This window comes from Drosophila tropicalis, unplaced genomic scaffold (genome assembly GCF_018151085.1).
Source record: "Drosophila tropicalis isolate 14030-0801.00 unplaced genomic scaffold, ASM1815108v1 contig_859, whole genome shotgun sequence".
In the NCBI taxonomy this organism is placed as follows: Eukaryota; Metazoa; Arthropoda; class Insecta; order Diptera; family Drosophilidae; genus Drosophila; species Drosophila tropicalis.
Genome location: NW_027173353.1, coordinates 4,883,474 through 4,896,941, shown reverse-complemented (window position 1 = coordinate 4,896,941; position 13,468 = coordinate 4,883,474). Strand labels below are relative to the sequence as shown.

The 13,468-nt window shown below is 35.1% G+C and overlaps 1 long non-coding RNA gene across 2 annotated transcripts; it reads left to right on the top strand.

Moving 5' to 3' along the window:
* Positions 1–2,973: 2,973 nt before the first annotated feature.
* On the top strand, positions 2,974–4,923 carry LOC137581919 (uncharacterized). Of its 2 annotated transcripts, none has more exons than XR_011033257.1 (2): positions 2,974–3,425; positions 4,145–4,923. It is a non-coding gene; the product is annotated as an uncharacterized lncRNA (long non-coding RNA). The 2 variants fall into 2 exon arrangements; XR_011033256.1 differs by having other exon boundaries at positions 2,974–3,467.
* The last annotated feature ends 8,545 nt before the right edge of the window (positions 4,924–13,468 follow it).

Below are 13,468 nucleotides of genomic sequence, written 5' to 3'. Positions count from 1 at the left end.
CTGGCTGTGACAGAGCAAGTGTGAAAGTGCTTCAAACCTAATTGTGCTTACATGCTGCTGGCTCTGTGGTTGGGTTCTCCTAATAATGATGATGATGATGATGATAGTAGTCACTGTCCACTGGCCCCTAGAGTCACCAATGGGGGCGTATGACTAAACGTTAGACTAAAGGACTAAAGGTCCAGGCAAAACTAATTAAAAGTGCCAATTCAAGTTAAATGCTGCACAGATGTGCAAACATTAAAAAATGCACTAGTAGAAATTTTCAACAACTCCTACACACAATTCATGCATCCAAGCACACACACACGCACAAACAAACACACACACGCACACACACAAATACAGAAAGGTTTATATTAACCCTACGCGTTGTTAGTTGTTTTCATTTCCGTGTTGCTTTTCCACCATGGGCGGCCATGTGATGGGTGGTTTTTGTTGGTCGACCACGATTCAATTTGTATTTTCTTTTTGGCTGCCCGCGTTGTTAACGGTTTCGTGACTGAAGCAGCACTGTTGGCATTGCTGCACAACCAGCTCGGTTTTCAGGCTATCTGGCTACCCGACAGACAGTACGATAACAGGACCCGACGCAGAAGCATACAGAAACACGACGACGAGGACGAGTGAAATGAACGATGAATGTAGGTCCCTGTTACCAAACCGCACCCGCCGTCAGTTTTACCATCAAATGCCTAGAGCTGTCTGTGGCTATGGTTGTGGCTACATTCGTGTGCGCTCATTTTAGATCCACATCGGTCGCTCACTCGTCCTTGTCAACTGGCTATGTACTACCTATGTTAACCACCCGCTCTCACCTACCTACCAACCTGCCCACCTATCCACCTACCTACCCACCTACCTTCTATATGCTCACTCGTTGAGCGCTGAACCAATGTCCCTCAAATGCAATGACAGAGTTGTGCTATATGTTTATTTTCCCTCTTCCTCTGAGTTTTCGTTTCCCACTCGGGTGGGCAGACGTTGCGAGGACTTCACACAGGCTTAGCATACAACTTTGTAGGCTTAAAACTGAAGGACCACATTTGGCAATAAGCAAGGTCAAAACTGCAAAATGTCAGGGAAAATTTACAAGAAGCTGTGGCGGCTGTGCAGCATCGCGTGAAAAAAAACACTCTTTACTCATTGTCAGAAAACTTATCCTCGAAATCGAGCTCTGAAATTGATGCTCATAAAATATGTTGATGTTGGATCCCTAACATACATATAAATGCGTTTATTATGCCATTTACTATTTGCCTATTCGGCTAGCTCCCAGCCACGGGATACATATGCTCGTAAGAGTCAAATGGCATAAAGAGAGGGCTTTTCCCTCAATTGTTATTGTTTCATGCTGTGATTGTTGAATATGTATCATTGCAGACACACACGCGTCTCGGCAATTTCCGCATTGTTTGGTATTATTATATGGAATTGCGTGGCTGCTGTCGCCAGATTTTCGTTGCTGTTTCGTGTTTCATGGCTCTGCGTACTTTTAGTCACAGAGTCACAGAGTTTCATTGTTCCGTTTCCTGATGAAGACATAATGGCTCTAACAACCGTTCCGTCAACTTAGATATCATCCATGTTAAGCTGGGTGTGCAATTAAACCTCTGTCGCCCCAAAACAATAATCAAAAGTTTTGGTCCATCATTTTAGCATATTTTTTGTTTTGAAGTTTAATGACAGTTTTCAAGTTTTTCGCAGTGAAACTCGTTAGCATTTGAACTCGCTCAGAAATAGGCGCTCCACCACCGTTACTTGTCACCCGTCACGGCTCAAGGATATGCACTCAGTCTCACTCAATTTTCCACTCAACCCATTCTCATGCTTGAACCCAAAACTCACCCCCCATATATCCTTTTATGAGTACAGGATGCGCGCGCGTTGGCAACAGCTGCTTTCCTGCTCGGCCAAAAGCCAAAGGTTCAAAAACCTTGTGCTTGGTTCAACATTCACAAACATTCCATACACTGAACAAATTTAGGGGAAAATTTCCGGTTTTAATAGGTTTTGGGTTTAAGAAATAAAAAAGTAGTTTCAAAAAATTTCAGGAAAACTTGTTTAAATGATATATTTTTGAACTGGTTTAAATTTATGTCTGAAATTTATTTTCAGTACAGTCTTTGATTCATGAATCAGAAAACTATAAATGTAGACATATCTTTTTTACCAGCACACACTTGACGATGACGTTTTAGTTGAACATTTTATCTTCATTATTAGACACAAGTATTTACGTCAACTGCTTTGTTTTTCGCAGTTTTTAAATTTGGCGGCATAGCTAAAATTGAGATTTTTGGCTTTATTTTTAAACGCGCGCCCAGAATGTGGTAGAAACATCCACAATTTTCTAGTCATCTCGCTTGCACAATAAGGACCGCATCCAATTATGTGGAGGTCTTATGTCGCCGAAATATGTATTATACATATATGTATATAGTTGCATATTTCAGTTTTAAAATATTTTTATAAAAGTATTCATTAGTAGCCCTAGAGAGATCAGTTTCGAAAACATCTGCGCTGTGTACGCAACTTATTAATACCAAATATGGAACAATTCAAAAAAGATACTTTGAAACTATAAGCAATTTCATTTGGAACTGAAATGCAATTAAAGATATAATATCCCACTATTTGTGTTACACAAACAATATATGGAAGAATAGTGTTTAAGTCTGAAACAGTAGATAAACCTAGAGTAATTCTTTTATACGTTTTTTAACTCGTTTGAGAAAAAAAACCAACTCAAGTATGTATTCCGCTCCTGTTTCTAGAGCGACAACGTTTGTAAACGTTTGTGAAACAAGCAGTGAGTCACGTAGACATTAATATACTATGTGCTCGCTCGCACCAACCACAAATAAGGAAGCAAATACTCGAACGAGACAGATGTTTCACGAAATTTCCATGAGGGGAACGCTCAGGTATAAATAGGGCCGCACATACCAAGCAATGTCATTCGAAAAATTATAGTGTTACAGTGAACATCAAAGTGTAAAAAAGAAACAGTGTGATATTTAAGAGTGAATTTTTATTTGTGCATATAGAATGAGTCATACGTTATGGAAAAGTGTAAAAAGTCAAAGCAGAAGCAGCATTGTAACCAGTATGGCAGAAAATCCAACGTAGCAGTTGCATAGGATGAAAAATGGGCACTGAAATTGAAACAAAGAAACCCCACACAGTTGAGGAAAAGAAAGCGGGTCGACGTCATCCATCTGTCAAGAGTTATGGGGAATTTCGCAATACGAAAACCAGTTGACGACACAGAGTCTCCCGATATGGCTAGAAAGTACATACAGGCATAACTCGTTCCTAGGCAGGCTGAGGCAAATCCAGGATGTTGAGGCAGCTGTCCGAAACTCTTGTAGCTAGTTCGAGGTGACTGCGGATTTGTTAAATTGTGGATTAGGATTGGCCAGGTATACACACACAGCAAGCGCTAACTAGGCTTCTTTTAAGTCGTAAGCAAAAATTAAAGTTTAAGGCGTAATTTAAAAAAAAAAAAACTCATTATACAAGTTTTTAAATGTAAAAGTAAACATCTTCTTTCAAATTTGCATTAATAATTACATGTAATGGCGTAATGTCATTTCGATTGTAAAAATTTTCCACCCCTTACAAAGCAACGCGTTGTCGAAAATTCTCGAAATCCATACGCCCCGTTGCTCTCTCTCTCTCCTCTCACACACAGAACCTTTGTGTCTTGAGGCCAGCAGTTGCTGCTGCTGCTGCTCTAAAAATAACAGTTGTTGTTTTTCTACATGTAAATGTAGCTTCATCTCGCTTCCACTTGCGAGATACGATTGCAATCGACATCCATACACACACACACTCACAAAAAGTGACGTTAATACGTTCTGTTCTCCCACGTTCTTTGTTTCTCTTCTCTTTCTTACCTACCTGAACACTCAGTAATCTTTTCTCTTTCACCCCCCTGTGTCTGATTGTTAGGCGAATATTTTTCTCTGCTTTCTCGATCGTTTAAATTGGCATAAAACTGTTTTTGTTTTTTCCTTCTATGTATAAGTTGTATTGTTGTTTATAACATTTAGCTGTTAATCTCTATTATAGTATTTGCAAATCTCATTCTTTTACACGTTAACCAAGCAATATGTATTTCTTTCTCTAAACTTTATAGTTGGGCGTTGAAAGTTGATACGCGCGATCGATCCAAGAATTAAGCGCAAACTCCCACGCAATGGCAATGGCAATCGCAAATGCCATGGGTCTTTGAAATGATGGCTAATGGCAATTTAGCACATTTCAGTCAAGTCCGATTTGCCGCGTGGGGTTCGAGTTTGCCAGCGATGATACTGTTATTAATATTATCGTTGTCATGGGCGGCGTGCAGGTTACATCATTTCTGACGGATTGATTGTAGGAACACTGGTGTATCGACTTCTCTGCTCCACTAAGAGTCTCTCACGTGTGGCCTTCAGTTGAGATATAACAAACGAAAGATCGGTGTACCAAACAGATTTATATACATATTCTCTGTTTTCGCATCAATCGGTTGAGTTTGCCCAGCGTTGAAACTGTCCTTTTATCTACCATCAATATATCTGGAGTAAAAACTGAACGATTCCATGTTGAGGCATAGACGGTAGATGGTTATATTTATATATAAATATCTAAAAATGCATTGAATTTTTATTTTTTTCTTTGTTATATACACAAAACTTTAAACCAATACCAACAACACTTTGTCATCTTGTGTTCTTATCTAGCGAAAGTTGCTAAAACTTTTAAGAATTACACAAATTGTAAATTTTACTTGTCGATACTGAAAAAAAGGAAATGGAAAAGCAAAAAAAAAAGAGAAAAGAAAACAGAAAAAGATAACAAAAAGCTGACCATAGAAAAGAAACATGAAAAAAAGTACTAAAAGAAAATATATTCCAAAAATAAATCTCGAAACATTTTCTCGTCGTCATACTTTTTATTCTAAGCTACAATTCAATTTCAGTTAGATCAACAAATAATCGGTAAAACTTTTCGAACAGCCACACACCAAGGAAGGGCCAGCGATTTGAAAAACGTCAGTACCATATCAAAAATATTCAACGAAAAGTGTCACCAAAAGAAAAGGATATTGATTTGAGTGCTCCACATATATAAAACTTGTTCATATCATACACTTTACAGCTACCTGAATGATCCGCATCAAACAAATTATATTATTGACCGCAAAACATAATCACAGTACAATCAATATATATCTCTTTTTTGATTTTTGTATACATTGTCCCATAATTAATTTAAAATTTATCAAAATAAGAGCAATCATGATCTACGAATACCATGAAAATGCTTTAAAAAATCAAAGGTTAAAATGAATATTGAATTATCTAAAAACCCAAATCTCACATATCCTACGAATATCCTAAAAATTATAGGACTTGATAGGCAGGAATGCGTTAAATCCTAATATATCCAATCTCACTCACGTCCAAAAAAGACATTATTAAATCCAAGGTTAAAATGAATATATAAATATCTGAAAAACAGAATCTTCACAAATCAAACTGCGTATATATCCTACGAATATCATAAATATGCTAGGACACGATAGGCAGGAATGCGTTAAATCCTTACATCCCCTATCTCACTCACGTCCAAAAAGGACATGATTAAATCCAAGGTTAAAAAGATAATATAAATATCTGAAAAACAGAATCTTCACAAATCAAACTGCGTATATATCCTACGAATATCATAAAAATGCTAGGACACGATAGGCAGGAATGCGTTAAATCCTTATATCCCCAAACTCACTCACGTCCAAAAAAGACATTATTAAATCCAAGATTAAAATGAATATATAAATATCTGAAAAACAGAGTCTTCACAAATCAAACTGCGTATATATCCTACGAATATCATAAATATGCTAGGACACGATAGGCAGGAATGCGTTAAATCCTTATATCCCCAAACTCACTCACGTCCAAAAAAGACATTATTAAATCCAAGGTTAAAATGAATATATAAATATCTGAAAAACAGAGTCTTCACAAATCAAACTGCGTATATATCCTACGAAAATCATAAATATGCTAGGACACGATAGGCAGGAATGCGTTAAATCCTTATATCCCCAAACTCACTCACGTCCAAAAAAGACATTATTAAATCCAAGGTTGAAATGAATTTATAAATATCTGCGTATATATCCTTCGATTACAATGAAAATGCTAGGTCACGATAGGCAGGAATGCGTTAAATCCTTATATCCCCAAACTCACTCACGTCCAAAAAAGACATTATTAAATCCAAGGTTAAAATGAATATATAAATATCTGAAAAACAGAATCTTCACAAATCAAACTGCGTATATATCCTTCGATTACAATGAAAATGCTAGGTCACGATAGGCAGGAATGCGTTAAATCCTTATATCCCCAAACTCACTCACGTCCAAAAAAGACATTATTAAATCCAAGATTAAAATGGATATATAAATATCTGGAAAACAGAATCTTCACAAATCAAACTGCGTATATATCCTACGAATATCATAAATATGCTAGGACAGGATGGGCAGGAATGCGTTAAATCCTTATATCCCCAAACTCACTCACGTCCAAAAAAGACATTATTAAATCCAAGGTTAAAATGAATATATAAATATCTGGAAAACAGAATCTTCACAAATCAAACTGCGTATATATCCTACGAATATCATAAAAATGCTAGGACACGGTAGGCAGGAATGCGTTAAATCCTTATATCCCCAAACTCACTCACGTCCAAAAAAGACATTATTAAATCCAAGATTAAAATGAATATATGAATATCTGAAAAACAGAGTCTTCACAAATCAAACTGCGTATATATCCTACGAATATCATAAATATGCTAGGACACGATAGGCAGGAATGCGTTAAATCCTTATATCCCCAAACTCACTCACGTCCAAAAAAGACATTATTAAATCCAAGGTTAAAATGAATATATAAATATCTGAAAAACAGAGTCTTCACAAATCAAACTGCGTATATATCCTACGAATATCATAAATATGCTAGGACACGATAGGCAGGAATGCGATAAATCCTTATATCCCCAAACTCACTCACGTCCAAAAAAGACATTATTAAATCCAAGGTTGAAATGAATTTATAAATATCTGCGTATATATCCTTCGATTACAATGAAAATGCTAGGTCACGATAGGCAGGAATGCGTTAAATCCTTATATCCCCAAACTCACTCACGTCCAAAAAAGACATTATTAAATCCAAGGTTAAAATGAATATATAAATATCTGGAAAACAGAATCTTCACAAATCAAACTGCGTATATATCCTTCGATTACAATGAAAATGCTAGGTCACGATAGGCAGGAATGCGTTAAATCCTTACATCCCCTATCTCACTCACGTCCAAAAAAGACATTATTAAATCCAAGGTTAAAAAGATAATATAAATATCTGAAAAACAGAATCTTCACAAATCAAACTGCGTATATATCCTACGAATATCATAAAAATGCTAGGACAGGATGGGCAGGAATGCGTTAAATCCTTTCATCCCCAATCTCACTCACCTCCAAAAAAGACATTATTAAATCCAAGGTTAAAATGAATATACATATAAATATCTGGAAAACAGAATCTTCACAAATCAAACTGCGTATATATCCTACGAATATCATAAATATGCTAGGACACGATAGGCAGGAATGCGTTAAATCCTTATATCCCCAAACTCACTCACGTCCAAAAAAGACATTATTAAATCCAAGATTAAAATGAATATATAAATATCTGAAAAACAGAGTCTTCACAAATCAAACTGCGTATATATCCTACGAATATCATAAATATGCTAGGACACGATAGGCAGGAATGCGATAAATCCTTATATCCCCAAACTCACTCACGTCCAAAAAAGACATTATTAAATCCATGGTTGAAATGAATTTATAAATATCTGCGTATATATCCTTCGATTACAATGAAAATGCTAGGTCACGATAGGCAGGAATGCGTTAAATCCTTATATCCCCAAACTCACTCACGTCCAAAAAAGACATTATTAAATCCAAGGTTAAAATGAATATATAAATATCTGGAAAACAGAATCTTCACAAATCAAACTGCGTATATATCCTTCGATTACAATGAAAATGCTAGGTCACGATAGGCAGGAATGCGTTAAATCCTTACATCCCCTATCTCACTCACGTCCAAAAAAGACATTATTAAATCCAAGGTTAAAAAGATAATATAAATATCTGAAAAACAGAATCTTCACAAATCAAACTGCGTATATATCCTACGAATATCATAAAAATGCTAGGACAGGATGGGCAGGAATGCGTTAAATCCTTACATCCCCAATCTCACTCACCTCCAAAAAAGACATTATTAAATCCAAGGTTAAAATGAATATACATATAAATATCTGGAAAACAGAATCTTCACAAATCAAACTGCGTATATATCCTACGAATATCATAAATATGCTAGGACACGATAGGCAGGAATGCGTTAAATCCTTATATCCCCAAACTCACTCACGTCCAAAAAAGACATTATTAAATCCAAGGTTAAAATGAATATATAAATATCTGAAAAACAGAGTCTTCACAAATCAAACTGCGTATATATCCTACGAATATCATAAATATGCTAGGACACGATAGGCAGGAATGCGTTAAATCCTTATATCCCCAATCTCACTCACGTCCAAAAAAGACATTATTAAATCCAAGGTTTAAATGAATATATAAATATGTGGAAAACAGAATCTTCACAAATCAAACTGCGTATATATCCTACGAATATCATAAAAATGCTAGGACAGGATGGGCAGGAATGCGTTAAATCCTTACATCCCCAATCTCACTCACGTCCAAAAAAGACATTATTAAATCCAAGGTTAAAATGAATATATAAATATCTGGAAAACAGAATCTTCACAAATCAAACTGCGTATATATCCTACGAATATCATAAAAATGCTAGGACAGGATGGGCAGGAATGCGTTAAATCCTTACATCCCCAATCTCACTCACGTCCAAATAAGACATTATTAAATCCAAGGTTAAAATGAATATATAAATATCTGGAAAACAGAGTCTTCACAAATCAAACTGCGTATATATCCTACGAATATCATAAATATGCTAGGACACGATAGGCAGGCCAATCTCACTCACGTCCAAAAAAGACATTATTAAATCCAAGGTTGAAATGAATTAATAAATATCTGCGTATATATCCTTCGATTACAATGAAAATGCTAGGTCACGATAGGCAGGCAGGCGTTAAATCCTTATATCCCCAAACTCACTCACGTCCAAAAAAGACATTATTAAATCCAAGGTTAAAATGAATATATAAATATCTGGAAAACAGAATCTTCACAAATCAAACTGCGTATATATCCTACGAATATCATAAAAATGCTAGGACAGGATGGGCAGGAATGCGTTAAATCCTTATATCCCCAAACTCACTCACGTCCAAAAAAGACATTATTACATCCAAGGTTAAAATGAATATATAAATATCTGGAAAACAGAATCTTCACAAATCAAACTGCGTATATATCCTACGAATATCATAAAAATGCTAGGACAGGATGGGCAGGAATGCGTTAAATCCTTATATCCCCAAACTCACTCACGTCCAAAAAAGACATTATTAAATCCAAGGTTAAAATGAATATATAAATATGTGGAAAACAGAATCTTCACAAATCAAACTGCGTATATATCCTACGAATATCATAAAAATGCTAGGACAGGATGGGCAGGAATGCGTTAAATCCTTACATCCCCAATCTCACTCACGTCCAAAAAAGACATTATTAAATCCAAGGTTAAAATGAATATATAAATATCTGGAAAACAGAATCTTCACAAATCAAACTGCGTATATATCCTACGAATATCATAAAAATGCTAGGACAGGATGGGCAGGAATGCGTTAAATCCTTATATCCCCAAACTCACTCACGTCCAAAAAAGACATTATTAAATCCAAGGTTGAAATGAATTTATAAATATCTGCGTATATATCCTTCGATTACAATGAAAATGCTAGGTCACGATAGGCAGGAATGCGTTAAATCCTTATATCCCCAAACTCACTCACGTCCAAAAAAGACAATATTAAATCCAAGGTTAAAATGAATATATAAATATCTGGAAAACAGAATCTTCACAAATCAAACTGCGTATATATCCTACGAATATCATAAATATGCTAGGACACGATAGGCAGGAATGCGTTAAATCCTTACATCCCCAAACTCACTCACGTCCAAAAAAGACATTATTAAATCCAAGGTTAAAATGAATATATAAATATCTGGAAAACAGAATCTTCACAAATCAAACTGCGTATATATCCTACGAATATCATAAAAATGCTAGGACAGGATGGGCAGGAATTCGTTAAATCCTTATATCCCCAAACTCACTCACGTCCAAAAAAGACATTATTAAATCCAAGGTTGAAATGAATTTATAAATATCTGCGTATATATCCTTCGATTACAATGAAAATGCTAGGTCACGATAGGCAGGAATGCGTTAAATCCTTATATCCCCAAACTCACTCACGTCCAAAAAAGACATTATTAAATCCAAGGTTAAAATGAATATATAAATATCTGGAAAACAGAATCTTCACAAATCAAACTGCGTATATATCCTACGAATATCATAAATATGCTAGGACACGATAGGCAGGAATGCGTTAAATCCTTACATCCCCAAACTCACTCACGTCCAAAAAAGACATTATTAAATCCAAGGTTAAAATGAATATATAAATATCTGGAAAACAGAATCTTCACAAATCAAACTGCGTATATATCCTACGAATATCATAAAAATGCTAGGACAGGATGGGCAGGAATGCGTTAAATCCTTATATCCCCAAACTCACTCACGTCCAAAAAAGACATTATTAAATCCAAGGTTGAAATGAATTTATAAATATCTGCGTATATATCCTTCGATTACAATGAAAATGCTAGGTCACGATAGGCAGGAATGCGTTAAATCCTTATATCCCCAAACTCACTCACGTCCAAAAAAGACATTATTAAATCCAAGGTTAAAATGAATATATAAATATGTGGAAAACAGAATCTTCACAAATCAAACTGCGTATATATCCTACGAATATCATAAAAATGCTAGGACAGGATGGGCAGGAATGCGTTAAATCCTTACATCCCCAATCTCACTCACGTCCAAAAAAGACATTATTAAATCCAAGGTTAAAATGAATATATAAATATCTGGAAAACAGAATCTTCACAAATCAAACTGCGTATATATCCTACGAATATCATAAAAATGCTAGGACAGGATGGGCAGGAATTCGTTAAATCCTTACATCCCCAATCTCACTCACGTCCAAAAAAGACATTATTAAATCCAAGGTTAAAATGAATATATAAATATCTGGAAAACAGAATCTTCACAAATCAAACTGCGTATATATCCTACGAATATCATAAAAATGCTAGGACAGGATGGGCAGGAATGCGTTAAATCCTTATATCCCCAAACTCACTCACGTCCAAAAAAGACATTATTAAATCCAAGGTTAAAATGAATATATAAATATCTGGAAAACAGAATCTTCACAAATCAAACTGCGTATATATCCTACGAATATCATAAAAATGCTAGGACAGGATGGGCAGGAATGCGTTAAATCCTTATATCCCCAATCTCACTCACGTCCAAAAAAGACATTATTAAATCCAAGGTTGAAATGAATTAATAAATATCTGCGTATATATCCTTCGATTACAATGAAAATGCTAGGTCACGATAGGCAGGAATGCGTTAAATCCTTATATCCCCAATCTCACTCACGTCCAAAAAAGACATTATTAAATCCAAGGTTAAAATGAATATATAAATATCTGGAAAACAGAATCTTCACAAATCAAACTGCGTATATATCCTACGAATATCATAAAAATGCTAGGACAGGATGGGCAGGAATGCGTTAAATCCTTATATCCCCAATCTCACTCACGTCCAAAAAAGACATTATTAAATCCAAGGTTGAAATGAATTAATAAATATCTGCGTATATATCCTTCGATTACAATGAAAATGCTAGGTCACGATAGGCAGGAATGCGTTAAATCCTTATATCCCCAATCTCACTCACGTCCAAAAAAGACATTATTAAATCCAAGGTTAAAATGAATATATAAATATCTGGAAAACAGAATCTTCACAAATCAAACTGCGTATATATCCTACGAATATCATAAATATGCTAGGACACGATAGGCAGGAATGCGTTAAATCCTTATATCCCCAAACTCACTCACGTCCAAAAAAGACATTATTAAATCCAAGGTTAAAATGAATATATAAATATCTGGAAAACAGAATCTTCACAAATCAAACTGCGTATATATCCTACGAATATCATAAATATGCTAGGACACGATAGGCAGGAATGCGTTAAATCCTTACATCCCCAAACTCACTCACGTCCAAAAAAGACATTATTAAATCCAAGGTTAAAATGAATATATAAATATCTGGAAAACAGAATCTTCACAAATCAAACTGCGTATATATCCTACGAATATCATAAAAATGCTAGGACAGGATGGGCAGGAATGCGTTAAATCCTTATATCCCCAAACTCACTCACGTCCAAAAAAGACATTATTAAATCCAAGATTAAAATGAATATATAAATATCTGAAAAACAGAATCTTCACAAATCAAACTGCGTATATATCCTACGAATATCATAAAAATGCTAGGACAGGATGGGCAGGAATGCGTTAAATCCTTATATCCCCAAACTCACTCACGTCCAAAAAAGACATTATTAAATCCAAGGTTAAAAAGATAATATAAATATCTGAAAAACAGAATCTTCACAAATCAAACTGCGTATATATCCTACGAATATCATAAATATGCTAGGACACGATAGACAGGAATGCGTTAAATCCTTATATCCCCAAACTCACTCACGTCCAAAAAAGACATTATTAAATCCAAGGTTAAAATGAATATATAAATATCTGGAAAACAGAATCTTCACAAATCAAACTGCGTATATATCCTACGAATATCATAAATATGCTAGGACACGATAGGCAGGAATGCGTTAAATCCTTATATCCCCAAACTCACTCACGTCCAAAAAAGACATTATTAAATCCAAGGTTAAAAAGATAATATAAATATCTGAAAAACAGAATCTTCACAAATCAAACTGCGTATATATCCTACGAATATCATAAATATGCTAGGACACGATAGGCAGGAATGCGTTAAATCCTTATATCCCCAAACTCACTCACGTCCAAAAAAGACATTATTAAATCCAAGGTTAAAAAGATAATATAAATATCTGAAAAACAGAATCTTCACAAATCAAACTGCGTATATATCCTACGAATATCATAAATATGCTAGGACACGATAGGCAGGAATGCGTTAAATCCTTA